The following is a 19,790-nucleotide window of genomic DNA, read 5'->3' on the forward strand; positions in this document are numbered from 1 at the left end:
GCACACTCCACTTGTAATGGATTGAATTGTGTCTCCCCAAAATATGTGTCAACTTGGTTAGGCCATGTGTGGCTGTCCTCCATTTTGTGGTTTTCCTATGTTTTATAAATCATAATCTCTCCCTGTGGTTGAGGAGGATTAGGGTGGGATGTAATACACTTGCTCAGGTCACATTCCTGATCCAAAGTAAAGGGAGTTTCCCTGGGGTGTGGCGTGTACCACCGTATATCTTACAAGAGATGAAAGGAAGCAAGCAGAGAGTAGGGGACCTCGTACCACCAAGAAAGCAGCACTGGGAGCAGGGTGCATCCTCTGGACTTGAGGTTCCTGTGCTGAGATACTCCCAGACCAAGGGAAGACTGATGACAAGGACCTTCCTCCAGAGCTGACAGAGAGAGAAAGCCTTCCCCTGGAGCCGGTGCCTTGAATTTGGACTTCTAGCCTACTGGACTGTGAGAGAATAAACTTCTCTGTTAAAGCCACCCACTTGTTACAGCACTACATGATTAAGACACCACTCAGGTATATAAAGCTCACAGTCAGCCTTCCCCATTCAGGGCAAAGGCTTTGAAAAGAAATATAAAGTGTTCCCAAGATTGCTCCTTAGAAGCAAGAATGGTGAGACTTCATTTCGCTACATTGGACACATCTTCAGGAGGGACCAATTGCTGGAGAGAGACATTATGTTTGGTAAAATAGGGTCAGCGAAAAAGAGGGAGACCCTCAGTGAGATGGATTGACGCAGTGGCTGCAACAAGGGGCTCAAACAATCCTACTATGGTGAGGATGGCGCAGGACAGGGCAGTGTTTTGTTGTGTTATACGTGGGGTCACTACAGCACCTAACAACAACAACAATTATTATGTAACATAATGGATAATGCCTTTAATTTCAGGAACTATGGTAAAGTCACTTCTCTAGAGAATTAAACTTTTTGGGACTTTATAGAACCTGAAACAGTGGCTGGTTGACCTGTTTCTGACATTTCTCGTTCACATATCCATTTTCTTGAGGCTTTTAGGTATCCTTGATGAGTGTCTGAAGTATAGATAGTATGTATATATAGTGAGTATAAAGTTTACAGACTGTGTAACTTATATGAGCAAAAATGAAACTCTTTAGAACAATCCAGCATGACTCAGGAGACACCATTTTCCTCTCTAGATCAGACAGATACCAATCTGCCAATTCAGGGTAACTTGTGCCAAATGTTTTCTTCACTCCCTTTCTCCCTAGAGTGAGCTGAGTTTCTGTGTATGTGGTTGGGGTGGGGTTATGCATCATCTTGGCACTGGAATGGGGAAACATTTGGGCTGACACAGTCCTCTGTCCTCCTGGGTTCCAACTCCTCCCTCTTGGTCTTAGACAGCAGTCTTTGCTGAAGTAGACAGCAGTCTTTGCTGAAGTCCTGGGCTTTGCCTTGGCCTCTGAAGGACCAGACATACTGCATGTTCCTTACTCTCATCTCAAGTCCTTTTAAGTCTATTGCCATGAGTCCACATTTTTGCTTTTCTTGGGAAAATGAGAAGCCAGGGTATGGTCTCTCTTCCTTGCCTGAGGAGAGAGTGCTGGGTTTGGAACATGGGATTCTGTGAAGCTGTTTCTTTTCCTATAGGTTGATGTGAAATTGATGACTTTTGAAATGAAGTCCAACAAGACTTAAGTCTCCTGTCATGGACTGAATTGAGTCCCCCTAAAAATCCATCAACTTGGCTAGGTCAGGATTCCCAGTATTATATGATTGTCTACCATTTTGTCATCTGATATGATATCCCTATGTGTGGTAATTCCTATCACCATGATGTTAATGAGATAGATTAGCAGTTATGTTGATGAGATTTTCAAGATTAGATAATGTGTTAAGCCAATCTCTTTTCAGATATAAAAGAAAGAAGTGAGGTGAGAGACATGGGGTCCTCATACCACCAAGAAAGCAGTGCCACGAGCCAAGTGTGTCTTTTGGACCTGAGGTTCCTGTGTGGAGAAGCTCCTAGACTAAGGGCAGATGGATAACAAGAATCTTCCTCTAGAGCTGACAGAGAGAAAAAGCCTTCCCTAGGAGCCGAAGCCCTAAATTTGGACTTGTAGCCTACTGGATTGTAAGAGAACAAATTTCTCTTTGCTAAAGCCATCCACTTGTGGTATTTCTGTTATAGCAGCACTAGATAACTAAGACCTCTCTCTATGACAATTTTATGGGTCTAGAGAATTGTCCTTTTAGAAGATGGGATAAACTATATTTCAAGTCCATTCTAAGGGAAATATTCCTAGGAGCTAATCTGAATAACTAGCTTATTAAAGTTTGAAGCACACCACTCATCACAGGAGCTAAAAGATTACATCTTAGAAAAATGTTTACTTTAAAAGAATTTATCAAGTGTTTTATTATAGCTGGAGGGAGTGGAAAAATCCCGCTTGGGATGAGTTCTAGAATCTTTAACATGTGGAAAGATTGTATACATATATATGATAGTGATGAATAAAATGCCTTATCAAGTTGTCAACAGAGACTTTTTTTTCCACCATTCTTCCCACAGAAGCTATTCCATATGTGACAGTGTTCCCAAATCTGCATTCATTATTAGCCCTGACAGCTACACCCAATACCTCCCATGGAGACATAGCCAATATAAGCATTAAAAGACTGCGGGTTGCTTAAAATAGGACCATAAGTTAATTAATTTGCCTGTGACTTTCATTGAGTTCAGCCTAAGAAATTATCTTGCTAACTTCGACAGGTTTTTTTTTCTTTTTAAAGCTTCATAAAACATTACATTAAACTAAAATATGTTATCGTTGTTAGGTGCTGTTGAGTCGGTTGCAACTCATAGCGAGGCTATGTACAACAGAATGAAACATAGCCCGGTCCTGTGCTATCCTCACAATTGTTGTTATGCTTGAGCCCATTGTTGCAGCCACTGTGTCAATCCATCTTGTTGAGGGCCTTCCTCTTTTTCACTGACTCTCGACTCTACCAAGCATGATATCCTTCTCTAGGGACTGGTCTCTTCTGATAACATTTCCAAAGTATATGAGATGAAGTCTTGCCATCCTTGCTTCCAATGAGCAGTCTGGCAGTACTTCTTCCAAGACAGATTTATTCTTTCTTCTGGCAGTCCCTAGTGTAGTCAATATTCTTTGCCATCACCGTAATTCAAAGACATCAATTCTGCGGTCTTCCTTACTCATTGTCCAGCTTTTGCATGCATATGAGGCAATTGAAAACACCATGGCTTGGGTCAGGTACACCTTAGTCCTTAAGGTGACGACTTTGCTTTTTAACACTTTAAAGAGTCCTTTTGCAGCAGATTTGCCCAATGCAATGAGTCATTTGATTGCTAAATATATAGAAATAATATGTATAGAAATATATATAACTTAAGCAAAAGTTTGATTTCTAAAATATAATCTCCTAAATTGACTAGAATAAATCTATATAGCATTTTTAAACTTTTAGAGAGCAGAATACATCTTCCAAAAAAAGGTTGGAAGGGGGATTTAAGAATTTATTAAAGTTAAATTCATTAGTAGCACTTAACATTACTTATGGAAATGCAAGCTGTTATTAAAATGACCAGACTTGTAAACAGCAATATTTAGGGACAGAAAATAGATTTAGGGGAAAGTGATGGTTTCAAATTTTAACCAGGTATGTATGGGTGAGAAAATGACAGTGATTAAGAGCTTGGGCTTTGAGACAGTCTTGGCTTTGAATTCTGGCTGTGCCATTTCATTCTTTCATTTATTCCACAGATATGTATTGATATTCTATTTTGAGCCGGTCACTGAGGATACTGTGGTGAACAAATTCAGACACAGTCCATCTGTCATGGATTGAATTATGTACCCCCAGAAATGTGTGTATCAATTTGGCTGGGCCATGATCCTGGTATTGTGTGATTTTCCTGTATGTTGCAAATCCTGCCTCTATGATGTTAATGAGGGAGGATGAGTGGCAGTTGTGTTGGTGAGGCAGGACTCCATCTACAAGATTGGATTGTGTCTGGACGCAATCTCTGGAGATATAAAAGAAAGAAGTCAGCAGAGAGACAGGGGGACCTCATACCACCAAAAAAGCAGTGCTGGGAACAGAGCACATCCTTTGGGACTGGAGTCTAGCACAGAGGAGCTCCTAGTCCAGGGGAATATTAATGAGAAGGCCAACGGAGAGAGAAAGCCTTCCGCTGGAGCTGACGCCCTGAGTTTGGACTTTTAGCCTACTTTACTGTGAAGAAATAAATTTCTCTTTATTATAGCCATCCACTCGTGGTATTTCTGTTATAACAGCACTAGATGACTAAGACACCATCCCTAGGCCTCTCATAGTCTAGTGGGGGAAGTAGACATTAAGTGCATAATCATCCACCACTCATCGGTCAATTTGTTGTACGGTGGTGGCTTGCATGTTGCTGTGATATTGGAAGTTATACCACTGATACTTCAAATACCAACAAGGTCACCCGTGGTGACAGATTTCAGCAGAGCTTCCAGACTAAGACAGACTAGGAAGAAGGACCTGGCAGTCTACTTCTGAAAAAATTGGCCAGTGAAAACCTTATGAATAACAGCAGAACGTTGTCTGATACAGTGCTGGAAGATGAGCCCCTCAGTTTTGAAGGCACTCAGAAGACAACTGGGGAAGAGCTGAATCCTCAAAGTAGAGTTGACCTTAATGATGTGGATGGAGTAAAGCTTTAGGGACCTTAATTTGTTTATGTGGCACAGCTCAATATGAGAAGAAACAGCTGAAAACATCCATTAATAATCAGAACATGGGATGTATGAAGTATGAATCTAGGAAAATTGGAAGACATCAAAATAAAATGGAATGTATAGAACATCTATATCCTAGGCATTAGTGAGGTGAAATAGGCTGGTATTGGCCATTTTGAATTAGGCAATCATATGATCTTCTGTGCTGGGAATGACAAATTGAAGAGGAATGGCATTGCTTTCTTTGTCAAAGAAAACATTTCAAGATCTATCCTGAAGTGCAGCGCTGTCAGTGATAGGATAATGTCCATATGCCTAAAAGGAAGTCCAGTTAATAGGACTATTATTCAAATTTACACAGCAACCACTAATGTCAAAGATGAAGAAGCCGAAGATTTTTACCAACTTCTGCAGTTTGAAACTGGTCAAACATGCAATCAAGATGCATTGATAATTACTGGTGATTGGAATATGAAAATCGGAAGCAAAGAAGAAGGATCGGTAGTTGAAAAATATGGTGTTGGTGATAGAAATGACACCAGAGATCACATCATAGAATTTTGCGAGACCAATGACTTATTTATTGTGAATACCTTTTTCACCAACATAAACGGCGACTATATGACTCGAAGGCACTGGGTTTTTTTTTATACATGTGTACCTCACCGGATGGAGAACGCAGGAAACAAATCGACTACATCTGTGGAAAGACTATGGAGAAGCTCAATATTAACAATCAGAAAAAGGCCAGGGGCTGACTGCGGAACAGAGCATCAGTTGCTCATATGCAAATTGAAGTTGAAGCTGAAGAAAATTAAAACAAGTCCATGAGAGCCAAAGTATGACGTTGAGCTTAGAGACCATCTAAAGAATAGATTTGATGCATTGAACACTAGTGACCGAAGACCAGATGAGTTGAAGAATCACATCAAAGACATCATACATGAAGAAAGCAAGAGGTCATTCGAAAGACAGGACAGAAACAAAAGACCAAAATGGATGTCAGAAGAGACTCTGAAACTTGCTTTTGAACATTGAATAGCTAAAGTGAATGGAAGAAATGATGAAGTTAAAGTGCTAAAGAGAAGATTTTAAAGGGTGGTTCAAGAAGACAAGGAAAAGTATTATAATGACATGTGCGAAGACCTGGAGATGGAAAACCAAAAAGGAAGAACACGCTCAGCATTTCTCAAGCTGAAAGAACTAAAGAAAAAATTCAAGCCTTGAGTTGCAACAGTGAAAGATTCTGTGGGCAAAATATTGAACGACTCAGGAATCATCAAAAGAAGATGGAAGGAATACACAGAGTTGCTGTAGCAAAAAGAAGTGATTGATGTTCAACTATTTCAGGAGGTAGTATATGATGAAGAACTGATGCTACTGAAGGAAGAAGTCCAAGCTGCACTGAAGGCATTGGTGAAAAACAAGGCTTCAGGAATTAATAGAATACCAGTTGAGATGCTTCACCAAACAGAAGAATGGTGGAAACACTTTTCTATGCCAAGAAGTTTGGAAGACAGCTACTTGGCCAACTGGTTGAAAGAGATCTATTTTTGTGCCCATTCTGAAGAAAGGTGATCCAACAGGATGCAGAAATTATCGAACAATATCACTAATATCACATGCAAGTAAAATTTTGCTGAAGATAATTCAAAAATGGTTGCAGTAGTACATTGACAGGGAATTGCCAGAAATTAATGGCAAATTTAGAAGAGAACGCGAAACGAGGGATGTCATTGCTGATGTCAGATGTATCCTGGCTGAAAGCAGAGAATACCAGAAAGATGTTTACCTGTGTTTTATTGACTATTCTAAGGCATTCGACTGTGTGGATCATAACAAATTATGGACGACATTGAGAAGAATGGTAATTCTGGAACACTTAATTGTGCTCATGAGGAATCTGTACATAGATCGGGAGGCAGTCGTTCAAACAGAACGAGGGGATACTGGGTTGTTTAAAATCAGGAAAAGTGTGAGTCAGGGTTGTATCTTTTCACCTATTCAATCTGTATGCTGAGCAAATAGTCCAAGAAGCTGGACTATACGAAGAAGAACACGCACCAGGATTGGAGGAAGACTCATTAACAACCTGTGATATGCAGATGTCACAACCTCGCTTGTGAAAGTGAAGAAGACTTGAAGCACTTACTGATGAAGATCAAAGACTACAGCCTTTAGTATGGACTATATCTGAACATAAAGAAAACAAAAATCCTCACAACTGGCCCATTAAGCAACATCCTAATAAATGGAGAAAGGATTGAAGTTGTCAAGGATTTCATTTTACTTGGATCCACCATCAACACCTGTGAAAGCATCAGCAAGAAATCAAATGATATATTGCTTTGGGCAAATCTGCGGCAAAAAGACCTCTTTAACGTGTTAAGAAGCAAAGATGTCGCTTTGAGGACTAAGGTGCGTCTGACCCAAGCCATGGTATTTGCAATTGCCTCATATGCATGTGAAAGCTGGGCAATAAATAAGGAAGACTGAAGAACTGATGTCTTTGAGTTATGGTGCTGGTGAAGAATATTGAATATACCATGGGCTGCCAGAAGACCAGACAAGTCTGTCTTAGAAAAAGTACAGGTAGAATGCTCCTTAAAGGTGAGGACGGTGAGACTTGGTCTTAAGTGCTTTGGACGTGTTCTCAGGAGGGACCAGTCCCTGGAGAAGGACATCATGCCTGGTAAGGTAGAGGATCAGTGAAGAAGAAGAGGAAGACATTCAAGGCTGGACTGACACAATGGCTGCGACAATGGGCTCAAACATAGCAACGATTGTGAGGATGTCACAGAATCGGGCAGTGTTTTGTTGTGTTGTTTATAGGGTCACTGTGAGTTGGAACTGACTCAATGGCACCTAACAACAACAACAAACATAATCATACAAATTAGCGGTAGATGCAACTAGTGATAACAAGAAGGATAGTATGGGCCCCATGAGAGCAAATAACGTAAAACTCTAACTTAGATTGGGGGTAAGGGAAAGCTGATTTAAGGGATGAAAGAAGGCCACAGTGGCTGGGGCAGGTGAGTAGACCAAGAGCGGTCAGTATTCAGGTGGGATAGGTATGCAGGAGCCAGAAAGTACAGCTGCGAGATCTAGAACAAACTCTTTCACCTTTGGACCTAATCTGAGGTATATATAACATAAAACTTGCCATTTTAACCATTTTTAAGTGCACTATTCAGTGACATTAACTATGTTTACAATGTTGTGCAACTATTACCAGTATTTTCATTACCGCAAATGAACTCAGTGCCCATTAAGCAATAACTCCTCTTTCCTCCCTCCTTCCACTGGGAAAATATTAAGTGAAAAAAGATAAGATAAAAATTGGAGTTATGGTGTGACCCCAATTATGTTTTTTTAAAAAGCAAACAATACATATGTATAGGAGAAATGCTATTAAGAAAGTACCCAAATAGAACAGTATTGTCTTTGATTGTTGAGAATGTGGGTGGCACTTCTTTTTCTTTTCACTGATTATACAGTGAGAGAAATATTAACCCAAATATATAAGACAAGATAAGGTTGGGGGCAGAAGTGGTAATTAAAATAAAAACAAATTTGGCCTGGGTGTTCTAGGAAGGCTTCAGAGAAAAGACAACTCTTTTTTTTTTTTAAAGACTAGATAATTTTTATTGGTATTTACTATATTAATCCTTTACACATATTAATCCTCACAACAACAATGTAAACTAGGTGCTATAATTATTCCCATTTAATTGAAGAACAAACGAAAGCACAGAGAGGTAAAGAACTTGTCTCTCTGCTTACCCAGCCCTCTGGTAGTCTTTCATAATACACTTATTACACTGTATTAAACAGTTGCTTGTTCATGTTTTTATTCTTTTTATTGTGCTTTAAGTGAAAGTTTACAAATCAAGTCAGTCTCATACAAAAATTTATACCCACCTTGCTATGTACTCCTAACTGCTCACCCCCCTAACGAGACAGCACACTTCTCTTCTCCAGCCTGTATTTCCTGTGTCAATTCAGCCAGCTCCTGTCCCTCTCTGCCTTCTCATCTCGCCTCCAGACAGGAACTGCCCACATAGTCTCATGTGTCTACTTGTGCCTAGAAGCTCACTCCTCACCAGTATCCTAGAAAAGACAACTCTTGAATTGAACCCAGGATTTTGTCAAATGAAGGGGCCTGGGGAGGAAGTGATGGTGCCCTGAACATGAAAGGTATGTGGCATGTCTGTTGTTGTTAGCTGCTGTCCAGTTGACCCTCAACTCATGGAGACCCCGTGTACAATGGAATGAAATGCTGTCTAGTCCTGCACCATCCCTATGATCAGTGGGGATTGAACCATTGTGATCCATAGAGTTACAATGGCTGATTTTTGGAAGTAGATTGCCAGAACTTTCTTCCTAGTCTGTCTTAGTCTGGAAGCTTCACTGAAATCTATTCAACATCATAGCATCACTGACAGACAGGTAGTGGCTGTGCATGAGATGTGTTGGCCGAGAATCGAACCCAGATTTCCTCCTCGGAAGGTGAGAGTTCTACCCCTGAACCAGCACTGCTCCACACATGGCATGTCTAGACAAGGTTTATTTTTTTCTGTGGGGAGGTTTGGCTAAATATTGACACCGGGGCAAAAATTCCAGAAATACGGATTTTGGCCGATTGAGAAGAGATTTGCGTACAGTAAGTAGTTTATCCCTTATTTTGTCTGCAGTAGGCAACTTTTGTAGGTAGGGAGGGACCTGGTCAGGTCTGCATTTCAGAATGACTACTCTATTGAAAGGAGCTCCTGGGTGGTGCAAACAGTTAAGCACTTGGCTACTAACAGAAAGGTTGGCAGTTCTGTTACTAGAGAATAGCCTCGGTTCTTGTCTTCGGTGCAGGAAAGTATTCAAACACTGAGACAAATAGTGCCAAGCAAGCAAGGGGTTTTGTTAGTTAGCAGAAGGTTAATAGCGAAAATACTCTTGACCAGAGAGTGTCAAGGGGGCCACTCAGAGGGAGAGTCTGAAAGCCCCAAGAGTCATTTTCTTAGGGTTTTATACTCTTCTTGTCTCTTATCTCTCCCTGTTAACGTTTAACAACCAAAACAGGGACCCCTATAGAGACTATTTCCTTGGCTTAAGATTTAATTACCAAGTTAGGGACCTTATCAAGTTAGGGACTTTATCAAGTTAGGGACCCCTATAGGGATCATTTCCTTGGCTTAAAGTTTACATGGGGACCATCTTACTGAGGAATGTCACCGTCCCTTGTCTTTTCCTCTTCCCGAGTGTAAGCTCTCCCCTTCCTCCTTACAGTTCAACCCATCCAGAGACACCTTGGAAGAAAGGCTTGGCAGCCTACTTCTGAAAGGTAGCTGCCTTGAAAACCCTATGGAGCCCAGTTCTATTGTGCAATGCATGGGGCTGCCAAGAGTTGAAATCAACTCAACAGCAACTAGTTTGGGTTTTGGTTTTCACTCGGTGATTAGTACAAAGGGTGATGGAAGGAAGCTAGAAGCAGGGGGAGACTAAGGTATCTGTCTATATTTATATTTAGATGAAGCTTTGGCAGAGCCATTTCCAATCCTAATACTGAAATGCCTTTAAATAATTACATCAGCTTAGAATATATGGAATTTGAGAGCTTGGTAAATTGGAGTAAGATATATGAGACCTTACACACACTTAACAGGATGTATTTCACTGGTCTTCACAGGGAGATGGATCAATACCTGGATAAGAGATCTCGGAAATTGTTTCTGATATTAACTAAATAAATGCAGTCAAATATTATAGAGGATTGGCTGAAGAATATGCATTTCATCCATTCTACCTTCGACTTGAAAATCTTCCTTTAGAAGCCAGAACCTGGGAGAGCTGCCTACCTGGACTGACTTGTTTTGACCCTGCTATAGAAATACTTTCACTAAACAATGGGTTGGCCTTACGCCATTGGATTGTTGTGCAGGTGTTCAAACTTGTTGTGTTTTCCTGTAGTGAATAGATATGCTATTACCGGGCAGCTTGTTTGATTTACCTCCTGGACCTGGTGAATTGTGTGACTCACGTTTACCGGCTAGGAAGAGCCCAGTCAAATTTATGGTCCACTGCTAGGAAGCGTACAACACTAATAACACACATCTATCATACTTACTTATTTCATCTTATTTTTCTACCCTTCAATTTTTCTTTACTGCCACTTGCTTACTTCGTCATCGTTATTATTTTCTGTTGTTTTGACATTGGGTAATGAGTAGACCTGAAGTTTTGAGTGTCAGTAAAGTCATTCTCTAAAATCTAAGAATTTTTTAAACAGTAAAGATTGCAGGAAACATAAGCCAGGTGGGGACTTGACTTTAGTTTATGATGCTGCTAAGTTACGGGAGAGGCTTTCCAGTAGTTGACAGGTATGTTCCAGAACACTGACAGAGTTAAAAGTCAAGGAACTTTTCTCCTGTCAGAGCTTATAGTTCTGTGATACATCCATAGTTTTTGGTTTGTTAATGCTGTTCAAGAGAAGAGTCCCTTGTCATTAGGTCCCATCTAGTCAGTTCTGACTCGTAGCGACCCTATGTACAACAGAATGAGAGTCTTGCGCCATCCTCACAATTGTTATGCTTGAGCCCATTGTTGCAGCCACTGGGTCAATTCATCTTGTTGAGGGTCTTCCTCTTTTTCCCTGACCCTCCACTCTACCAAGCATGGTGTCCTTCCCCAAGGACTTATCCCTCCTGGTAGCATGTCCAAAATGTGTGAGGCATTATCTCGCCATCCTTGCTTCTAAGGAGCATTCTGGTTGTCCTTCTTCCAAGACAGATTTGTTTGTTCTTCTGGCAGTCCACGGTATAGTCAATGTTCTTCACCAACACCACAACTCAAAGGCATTAATTCTTCTTCAGTTTTCCTTTTTCATCTTCCAGCTTTCACATGCACATGAGGTGATTGAAAACACCATGGCTTGGGTCAGGTGCATCTTAGTCTTCAAGGTGACATCTTTGATTTTCAAAAGTTTAAAGAGTCTTTTGCAGCAGATTTGCCCAATGCAGTGCATCTTTTGATTTCTTGACTGCTGCTTCCATGGGTGTTGATTGTGAATCCAAGTAAAATAAAGTCCTTGACTTGACAACTTCAATCTTTTCTCCCTTTATCATGATGTTGCTTATTGGTCCAGTTATGAGGGTTTTTGTTTTCTTTATGTTGAGATATAGCCCATATTGAAGGTTGCAGTTGTTGATCTTCATCAGTAAGTGCTTCAAGTCCTCTTCACTTTCAGCAAGCAAGGTTGTGTCATCTGCATAACACAGTTAATGGTCTTCCTGCAATCCTGATGCCCCGTTCTTCTTCATATAGCCCAGCTTCTCAGATTGTTTGCTCAGCATACACATTGAATAGGTATGGTGAAAGGATACAACCCTGACGCACACCTTTCCTGATCCTAAACCACACAGTATCACTTTGTTCTGTTTGGACGACTGCCTCTTTGTCTATGTACAGGTTCCTCATGAGCACAATCAAATGTTCTGGAATTCCCATTCTTTGCAATGTTATCCGTAATTTGTTATGATCCATGCAGTTGAATGCCTTTGCATAGTCAATAAAACACAGGCAAACATCCTTCTGGAATTCTCTGCTTTCAGCCAGGATGCATCTGACATCAGCAATGATATTCCTTGTTCCACATCCTCTTCTGAATCTGGCTTGAGTTTCTGGCAGTTGCCTGTTGATATACTGCTGCAACGGCTTTTGAACGATCTTCAGCAAAATTTTACTTGCGTGTGATATTAATAATATTGTTCGATAATTTCTGCATTTGGTGGGATCGCCTTTCTTGGAAATAGGTATAAATATGGATCTCTTCCAGTCGGTTGGCTAGGTAGTTGCCTTCCAAATTTCTTGACATAGATGAGTGAGCACTTCCAGCACTGCATCTGTTTGTTGAAACATCTCAATTGATATTCCGTCAATTCCTGGAGCCTTGTTTTTGCCAATTCCTGCAGTGCAGCTTGGACTTCTCCCTTTAGTACCGTTGGTTCCTGATCATGTGCTACCTCCGGAAATGGCTTAATGTGTCCACCAGTTCTTTTTGGTATAGTAGCTCTGTGTATTCCTTCCATCTTCTTTTAATGCTTCCTGCATTAATATTTTCCCCATAGAATCCTTCACTATTACAGCTCGAGGCTTGAATTTTCCCTTGAGCTCTTTCAGCTTGAGAAATGCTGAGTGTGTTCTTCCCTTTTGGTTTTCTATCTCCAGGTCTTTGCACATGTCATTATAAAAAAAAAAAAAAAAATTTTTTTTTTTTATAAGGCTTTACTTTGTCTTCCAGAGCTGCCCTTTGAAATCTTCTGTTCAGCTCTTTTCCTTCATCATTTATGCCTTTTGCTTTAGTTACTTGATGTTCAAAAGCAAGTTGCAGAGTCTTTTCTGACATCCATTTTGGTCTTTTCTTTCTTTCCTGTTTTTTTTTTAAGGCCTCTTACTTTCTTTGGGTTTTTACTTTCTTTATGTATGATGTCCTTCCACCACTTGTCTGGTCTTTGGTCATTAGTGTTCAACATGTGAAATCAATTCTTGAGATGGTCTCTAAATTCAGGTGGGGTATACTCAAGGTTTTACTTTGGTTCTTGTGGACTTGTTCTAATTTTCTTCAGTTTCAACTGGTACTTGAATATGAGCAATTGATGGTCTGTTCTGCAGTCAGCCCAGCCTTGTTCACACTGATGATATTGAACTTTTCCATTGTCTTTTTCCACAGATGTAGTCGATTTGATTCCTGTGTATTCAATCTGGTGAAGTCCACATGTATAGTCACCGTTCATGTTGTTGGAAAAAGGTATTTGCAATGAAGAAGTCACTGGTCTTGCAAAATTCTATCATGTGATCTCTGGCATCGTTTCTGTCATCAAGGCCATATTTTCCAGCTACCGAGCCTTCTTCTTTGTTTCCAACTTTCTCATTTCAACCACCAGTAATTATCAATGCATCCTGATTGGATGTTTGATCAATTCCAGACTGCAGAATTTGGTAAAAACTTCAGTTTCTTTATTTTTTGCCTTAAAAAAAAACAACTGACAGACGTGTGTGTGGGGGGGGGGGGGTCCCTGGGTTGGAGTTTGGAGTCCACCCAGATATAGCTTGGAAGAAAGGCCTAGTGACCTACTTCCTAGAAGTCAGCCATTGAAAACCCTCTGGGACAAAATTCTACACTGGTACACATGGGATTTCTATGAGTGAGAGTTGACTTGATGGCAAATTTTTTTTGTTTGTTTTTTGTTTATTGGAGAGGCACAGTCTGAGATGGATTATAGCAGAAAATTTCTTCCTAGTGGGAGAACCTGTAGGTTCCTAAGCTAGCCCATTTCCAGGGGCTGGGACTCATTAGACATCAGTCAGCTTTAGGGGTTGATGCCGTGGTTGGTAGGTGCTGTAGAGTCAGTTCTGACTCATAGAGACCCTATGCACAACAGAACAAAACACTGCCTGATCCTGTGCCGTCCTTAGAATCATTGTTATGCTTGAGCCCATTGCTGCAGCCACTGTGTCAGTCCATCTCATTGAGGGTCTTCCTCTTTTTTGCTGACCCTTCACTTTACCAAGCATGATGCCCTTCTCCAGGGACTGATCCCTCCTGAGACCACGTCCAAGGTATGTACTTCTTCCAAGACAGATTTGTTTGTTCTTTTGGCAGTCCATGTATATTGAATATTCTTCGCCAATACCACAATTCAAAGGCGTCAATTCTTCTTCAGTCTTCCCTATTCATTGTCCAGCTTCACATGCATATGACGCGACTGAAAATACCATGGCTTGGGTCAGGTGCACCTTAGTCTTCAAGGTGACATCTTTGCTTTTCAGCACTTTCACGAGGTCCTTTGCAGCAGATTTGCCCAATGCAACGCGTCTTTTGATTTCTTAACTGCTGCTTCCATGGCTGTTGATTATGGATCCAAGTAAAATGAAATCCTTGAAAACGTCAGTCTTTTCTCTGTTTATCATGATGTTGCTCATTGGTCCAGTTGTGAGGATTTTTGTTTTCTTTATGTTGAGGTGTAAGCCGTACTGAATGCTGTGGTCTTTGATCTTCCTCAGTAAGTGCTTCAAGTCCTCTTCACTTTCAGAGAGCAAGGTTGTTTCATGTGCATAATGCAGGTTGTTAATGAGTCTTCCTTCAATCCTGATGCCCCATTCTTCTTCGTATAGTCCATCTTCTCGGATTATTTGCTCAGCATACAGATCGAATAGGTATGGTGAAAGGATACAACCCTGACACACACCTTTCCTGACTTTAAACCAATCAGTATCCCTTATTCTGTTCGAATGACTGCCTCATGAGCACAATTAAGTGTTCTGGAATTCCCACTCTTTGCGGTGTTATCCGTAATTTGTTATGATCCACACAGTCGAATGCCTTTGCATAGTCAATAAAACACAGGTAAACATCCTTCTGGCATTCTCTGTTTTCAGCCAGAATCCATCTGACATCAGCAATGATATCCCTGGTTCCACGTCCTCTTCTGAAACTGTCCTGAATTTCTGGCAGTTCCTTGTCAATATACTGCTGCAGCTGCTTTTGAATGATCTTCAGCAAAATTTTGCTTGTGTGTGATGTTAATGATATTTTTCCATAATTTCCACATTTGGTTGGATCACCTTTCTTGGGAATAGGGATAAATATGGATCTCTTCTGGTCTTTTGGCCAGGAAGCTGTCTTCCACATTTCTTGGCATAGATGAGTGAGCACTTCCAGCACTGCATCTGTTTGTTGAAACATCTTAGTTGATATTCTGTAAATTCCTGGAGCCTTGTTTTTCACCAATGCCTTTAGCGCAGCTTGGACTTCTTCCTCCAGTACCATTGGTTCCTGATCATATGCTGCCTCTTGAAATGGTTTAATGTTGACCAATTCTTTTTGGTGTAATGACTCCGTGTATTCCTTCCATCTTCTTTTGATGCTTCCTGCATTGTTAAATATTTTCCCTATAGAATCCTTCAGTATTGGAACTCGAGGCTTGAATTTTCTCTTCAGTTCTTTCAGCTTGAGAAATGCCGAGCATGTTCTTCCCTTTTGGTTTTCCATCTCCAGATCTTTGCACATATCACTATAATACTTTACTTTGTCTTCTAGAGCTGCCCTTTGAAATCTTTTGTTCAGTTCTTTTATTTCATTATTTCTTTCTTTTTCCTTTAGCTGCTCAACGTTCGAGAGCAAGTTTCAGAGTCTCCTCTGACATCAATCATGGTCTTTTCTTTCTTTCCTGGCTTTTCAATGACCTCTTGCTTTCTTCGTGTATGATTTCCTTGATGTCATTCCACAACTCATCTGGTCTTCAGTCATTAGTGTTCAACGGGTCAAATCTATCCTTGAGCTGGTCTCTGAATTCACATGGGATATACTGAAGGTTGTATTTTGGTTTTCGTGGACTTGCTCTGATTTTCTTCAATTTCAGCTTGAACTTGCATACGAGCAATTGATGGTCTTTTCTGCAGTCGGCCCCTGGCCTTGTTCTGACTGATGATATTGAGCTTTTCCATTGTCTCTTTCCAGGGATGTAGCTGATTGATTCCTGTGTATTCCATCTGGCGAGGTCCATGTGTATAGTTGCCATTTATGTCGGGGAAAAAAGGAGTTTGCAATGAAGAAGTCATTGGTCTTTAAAATTCTATTGTTTGATCTCCAGTATTGTTTCTATCACCAAGGCCATGTTTTCCAACTACCAGTCCTTCTTTGTTTCCGATTTTTGTGTTCCAATCACCAGTAATTATCAATGCATCCTGATTGCATGTTCTATCAATTTCAGACTGTGTAAACTGATAAAAATCTTCAATTTCTTCACCTTTGGCCTTAATGATTGGTGTATAAATTTGAATAATAGTCTTATTAACTGGCCTTCCTTGTAGGCGTATGGGTATTATCCTATCTCTGACAGGGTTTGTACTTCAGGATAGATCTTGAAATGTTCTTTTTGATGAAGAATGCAATACCATTCTTTTTCAAGTTGTCATTCCCAGCATAGTAGACTATATGATTGTCTGATTCAAAATGGACAATACCAGTCCATTTCAGCTCACTAATGCCTAGGATAGAGATGTTTATGCATTCCATTTCATTTTTGATGATTTCCAATTTTCCTAGATTCATACTTTATATATTCCAGGTTCCAGTTATTAATGGATGTTTGTAGCTGTTTTTTTCTCATTTTTAGTGGTGCCACATGAGCAAATGAAGGTCCCTAAAGCTTTACTCCATCCACATCATTAAGGTCGACTCTACTTTGAGGATACAGCTCTTCCCCAGTCATCTTTTGAGTCCCTTCCAACCTGAGGGGCTCATCTTCTGGCACTGTATCAGGCAACGCTCTGCTGCTACTCATAAAGTTTTCACTGGCTAATTCTTTTGAGAAGTAGACTACCGGGTCCTTCTTCCTAGTCTGTCTTAGTCTGGAAGCTCAGCTGAAACCTGCCCTCCATGGGTGACCCTGCTGGTATCTGAATACCAGTGGCATATCTTCCAGCATCACAGCAACACGGAAGCTCCCACAGTCTGACAAACTGACATACATGTGGGGAAGGGGATGGTAGTATTTGGTATAATGGATGAAATCAGGATGAGACTGTGGAGTAAATCAACCAGGAAGACTAAAGTATTATGAAAAGAGCATCCCTCCCTCCCTCCCTCCCTCCCTCCCTCCCTCCCTCCCTCCCTCCCTCCCTCCCTCCCTCCCTCCCTCCCTCCTTCCCTCCCTCCATCCATCCAACAAATAATTATTGAGTGTTTACGTTGGGTTAGGTCCTGGGTAGGTGCTAGGCATGACTTTGTGATCCTCACAGTCTTTTGAGTGAGGGAGGCATTAGTTACACATAGCATTTGTTACTACCATTGTGTTAAGTGCTATTCAGGAGATGCAGAGATTGTTAGGAGAGGATGGCTGAAAGTGTGGTTCAGTGGGAGTCTTGAGTGATCAGGTTCTACAGAAAAATAGGCAGAAGAAAAACTGATTAGGAAGATTTTAAAATATTAGGACAGTTAGAGGAGTGAGAGGATTGCTATTAAGCCATATACATTGTCTCTCAGTGAATTTCCTTCCCTGACTTCTGATTCCTTCTTAGATCTTCCCCAGCTGCCTCCTGGTACTCTCTATGTTGGAGTCTGCAGTGAGGCTATGATGCCATTCCTGGGAGGAGTAAGGGTGAGCTCTGGTTATCAAAGGAGATTTTGGGTTCCATCTTTCAAAGGAAGACTTTCCTAAAAGAAGCCTATCCTTGTTTGTCCTAAAGACCATGCTGAGAACATCTCAACATCTTCATGAAAACTAAGGAGAGTTGCTAAGCCACCACTCTTCTGTCAGTTTGTTGTACTGTGGTAGCTTGCATGTTGCCCTGATGCTGGAGGCTATGCCACTGGTATTTCAAATACCAGCAGGGTTACCCATGATGGACAGGTTTCAGCAGAGCTTCTAGACTAAGACAGACTGGGAAGAAAGGCCTGGTGATTTGCTTCTAAAAATTTACCAATGAAAATCTTACGGATCATAATGGAATATTGTCCAATGTAGAGCTGGAAGATGAGACCCTTCAGGATAGAAGTCACTCAAAATACACAGTGGCCTCAACAATAAACTCCAGCATACCAATGATTGTGTAGATGGTGCAGGACTGGGCAACATTTTATTCTGTTGTACATGCGGTCACCGTGAGTCGGAGCCAACTTGATGGCAACTAACAACAATAAGTGCTACAGTTTAAATTTTGAAATCCTGCCTTTGATGCCATTTATTCTGGGAAAAAATAATTCTAAAAATTTAATTGTGGATTTTTCTTTGTTTTCTTATAAGAAGGCCTCAGTGTCCTCCTCATTTTTAGATGAGAGCATAAGAATAGCTTCTTCTCATAGGGTTGTGAAAACTGAACAGAGTGTTTTCTGGTTCTAGAAACTGCTTAGTAAATATTAGTTGTGCGGAGGATAATTTTTTTTTAAGAAGCACACCAAGGTTACTACTTAAAGCAAATCCCAAAAGGGGTAGTCAGCTAAGCTTTTACTAACTGCACCCCTTCCCACCCAATGAAAAAACTCTTGCTTTTAGTAAAGCAACAGCTTTAAGACTATTTTGGAATAATGTATTCTTTTTAGTAGGGATATTGTCTTAGGCTGGGTTCTCTAGAGAAGCAAAACCAGTAACGTGTATAAATGTCTGCATAGAGAGATTTATATCAAGGAAAATGGCTCACATGGTTGTAGAGACTGGAATGTCCTGAGCCTGTGGGTCAGGCCAGAGGCTTCGCCCGATTCACGTAGCCACAGGGGCTGGCGAGCCCAAGACTGGCAGGTCAGAGAGCAGACCTCTTGTTTACAGCCTTCGAAGATAGACGAATCCCAAGATTGACAGGCAAGACCACGGGTAAGCTTCTAGCTCAAGCCCCAAGAACTGGAGGTCAGACAAACAGAAGCTGCTGCAGGATTTGGTGTGAGCAAAAAGCCCCTGAGCCTTGCCAGAATGTCCACTTATATTCAGTGCAGGCCACACGCCCAAGGAAACGCCCTCTAAATTGATTGACTACTCACAGCAGATCCCATCATGGAGGTGATCACATTATATCAGATATCATCATGGAGTGATCACAACATCACAGGACAGCCAAACCACTGAGAATTATGGCCCAGCTAAGTTGACACACCACTTTAACCATCACAGATATCAAATTAGAGAGGTTTTTAGGTGAGTAAGATTGATGCCCAGGAGGAAAGGGACGGGGAAATAAGTGTAAAAATAATATAATCTGCTTTTCCACAAAATTTGATTTTATGCTGAAATGCTTTCTTCCAAAACGTTTCCCCCGGTGACTAACTTATAGATGACCAGATTTATTTCCTAGAGCCAACACTCATCACACTATCCCCTGAGGCACTAATGAGTCCCAGAAACCAAATGAGATAAGAAAGAAAAGCAGGAAGGCCAGGGAAGTCACTCCAAGGAGAGAGAAGAGCTGATGAATAATCAAAAGTTGACCGGAGGAATGATTAAATCAGTTGCCATCAAGTCAGTTCCACATGTGTGTAAGAGTGCTCCATAGGGTTTTTAATGGCTGATTTGTGGAAAGTAGGTTCCCAGGCA

At 40.9% G+C, this 19,790-nt stretch overlaps 1 protein-coding gene across 9 annotated transcripts in view; it reads left to right on the forward strand.

Annotated features, from left to right (window-relative positions):
* CCDC170 (coiled-coil domain containing 170) overlaps positions 1–19,790 on the forward strand; it is a 141,711-nt gene that overhangs the window by 12,609 nt on the left and 109,312 nt on the right. For 2 of the 9 annotated variants that reach the window (XM_049903737.1, XM_049903721.1), the window contains one exon: positions 1,880–2,099. The exons of the other annotated variants lie outside the window; for them this stretch is intronic. The gene's annotated coding sequence lies outside the window, so the exon portion shown is untranslated. Of the gene's footprint in view, positions 1–1,879; positions 2,100–19,790 lie in introns of those variants that run through there. 9 annotated transcript variants of the gene reach the window in all.

This window comes from Elephas maximus, chromosome 1 (genome assembly GCF_024166365.1).
Source record: "Elephas maximus indicus isolate mEleMax1 chromosome 1, mEleMax1 primary haplotype, whole genome shotgun sequence".
Lineage (NCBI taxonomy): Eukaryota > Metazoa > Chordata > Mammalia > Proboscidea > Elephantidae > Elephas > Elephas maximus.